The 2,827-nt window shown below is 38.2% G+C and overlaps 1 pseudogene; it reads left to right on the forward strand.

Annotated features, from left to right (window-relative positions):
* Positions 1-1,350: 1,350 nt before the first annotated feature.
* LOC127528729 (eukaryotic translation initiation factor 5A-1-like) lies at positions 1,351-2,394 on the forward strand (annotated as a pseudogene).
* Positions 2,395-2,827: the final 433 nt, after the last annotated feature.

A 2,827-nucleotide genomic window follows, 5' to 3' on the forward strand; every position in this document is an offset into this window, starting at 1 on the left:
TTTATGTTAATATTTTTGGGGTGCGGAACGGATTAACTGGATTTCCATTATTTTCAATGGGGAAGTTTGTTCTAGATATGAGAAATTCGCTATACAAGCTCAGTGCTGGAACGAATTAAACTCATATCTAGAGGTTCCACTGAATATATATATATATATATATGTATATATGTATATCTTTATATATAATCTTCATTTGGATCTTGATCTTTGTTTGTCCGCGAATTCACTGCCTTGTGTGGTGTTCCTGCTGTGTTCAGTAGAGGGCAGTAGTGATGGAGGAGGAAAGGAAGTGAGGGGGAGGATCGTTGGATGAGGTTGGAGTGTGGTAATTAAAGAGGATTGAACTAAAGGAGACTACGTGCTGTTTGTACTGGCTGAATACACAACACCTTGGTTGTTACTTTTGTTTACAAACACTGTCGATAGCACTCTTTGTGTTTAGATCTGGCGTCGACGCCTGCTTTGTTGTCGAGACTGTGGTTTTTTGTGTGTCTATCGACTGTTGTTGGCAGCACTTCGTCCAAAGTCGAATGTTCACCCACTTCTTGGAGTCGGCAGTCAGAGTATATAAGTCGGAGACACTTCTGTGATTTTCCATCAGTCGGCATTTGGAGTTCAAGAAAGAAGCATTGGTTCTTCCTTACTCTTTGGATTGCCACAAAGCAACCTGCGTGATTGGAGAAAGGTTGAGAAGAGATCGTGAGAGGAAACGACAGCGTCATGAAAACGAGACGGACTGTGAACGGAGAAAAGCAGAAATGCTCCTCCACCACCAAATAATTACTATTCGGACAGTGATTCCATGTAGGCCGTTCCTATCGAATCAGTGTCCAAGGGTTTTGTTTTGTAATTTTGTTTCCCTTATAAAAAATCATAATGCTGTGCGACGAAGGGCCCAGTTCACGACTGGCAGCCGCGTTTAAACAGGGAGCCCTTCACAGACAACTTTAACACGCGCAACGTAGTTGGGCACACATGGTTAGTATATGTGTATATATATATATATATATATATGTGTATATATATATATATATATATATATATATATATATATATATATATATATATATATATATATATATAAAAAATATATATATGTGTATATATGTATATATATATATATATATATATATATATATATATATATATGTGTGTGTGTGTGTGTGTGTGTATAAATATTTGCAGCTGGAGATCCACAAAGGGAGAGAAAAAAAAAATGAATCACGTATCATAAAGTAGTTTTTATTCCGGAGCTTTCAACCCCTGCCAGGGGTCTTCATCAGAGGATAATGCTTAGACTTACAAAAATCAGCTTTTTGTTGGAAGTACCCCTAGCACCTATCCATCATGGCCGATTCTGATCTGATTTTACCACTGGAGATGCCGGGGCTTCCAGCACCTTCCCCATGCAGTGCAGTGCCCTGCGTAAGAATGGATTTATTGTCCTGAAAGGACGTCCCTGTAAAATTTGTTGAAATGTCCACTTCGAAGACTGGAAAACACGGTCATGCTAAGGTTCATATGCTTGTAATTGACATTTTTTCTGGAAAGAAGTATGAAGATCTGTCCTTCCACCCACAATATGGATGTTCCAAACATCAAGAGAAATGATTATCAGCTGATAGGCATTACAGATGGCTATCTCTCTCTGCTGATGGATAATGGAGATGTCCGTGAGGAACTCAGACTGCCAGATAATGAATTGGGCAAAGAGATAGAAAGCAAAAATAATTGTGGTGAGGAGATGCTGATTTCTGTGCTGTCTGCTATGGGAGAGGAAGCTGCTGTTGCCATCAAGGCCATGATCAAATAAATAGGAAGAGACTGGTTGCTCATGCTGAGACCTACCACAAATCTTACATTTTGGTTCTAATTGTCACCAAAGCTATGGCCTTCACAAACAACCTGTTTTTGATTTCTGTTTCAAAATGGCACTGGACTTTACAACTGTCTTGTAGGCTGATGGGCATTATGCCAAATCACTTAGGTTGTTTTTTATTTTACTGAATTGTGATTTTTTTTCTCTTTGCTTATGCTTTAAAGGTATTAGTCCTACCACTTACATTCCTAAACATGATAAAAATGGGATTCAAAATATGTTTAATTTCCATTTTATATTCTCTTCCCTTGGAAGTCTTCTATATTTCAGTTTTATTAAACGTGCTGAACTTTGCCCAGAGTCAAAAGTTGTCCACTATTTAAATGCCAAAGGCAATACTTCAGTCATATTAAGTGATTGGTAGTACTGTCCTTTCCCAGTGCTGCACTGGTGTCATCAAGTAGAAATGGGTCTTTGTCGGCACATAAACTTAAACCTTGAGTATAACAGTTTTCTAATAACCCAAATGATTAAATTTCAGTGATTTTTTTCTTAATGCCGGTCTGCCTTAATGCAATCCTGCAACCAAGTCAATGCTGGTGGCCATGTGCAATTGTTACTTCTGTACTAAATGTCAACTTGTTGGCTGTCATTGGCAACCTTAATGTCTAAAGCCTGTATGTTTTCAGCTAGGTAGGCATTCAGAATGTTGTACTGACGCCATATGGCATGTTTAAGGGGAACTCAAACTGGGGAAAGGGCATAAGTGTTACAAACCTTTTCACTTGAGGCCTTTGTCACCAGACTTGAGAGAGAGAGAAATAGAAAAAAAAAAAAAAAAAAATACTTACAAAAATCAAAGGCAATATATAGCAAAACATTACGTGGAGGGGGTGGGGTATGCATATGCAAACTTAAGAAGAACATGTTCATAATAAATAAACTGTACACCCAATACCCCACCCCCTCCACATAATGTGTTGCTATATATTGCCTTTGATTCTT

Source organism: Erpetoichthys calabaricus, chromosome 7 (assembly GCF_900747795.2).
Source record: "Erpetoichthys calabaricus chromosome 7, fErpCal1.3, whole genome shotgun sequence".
In the NCBI taxonomy this organism is placed as follows: domain Eukaryota; kingdom Metazoa; phylum Chordata; class Cladistia; order Polypteriformes; family Polypteridae; genus Erpetoichthys; species Erpetoichthys calabaricus.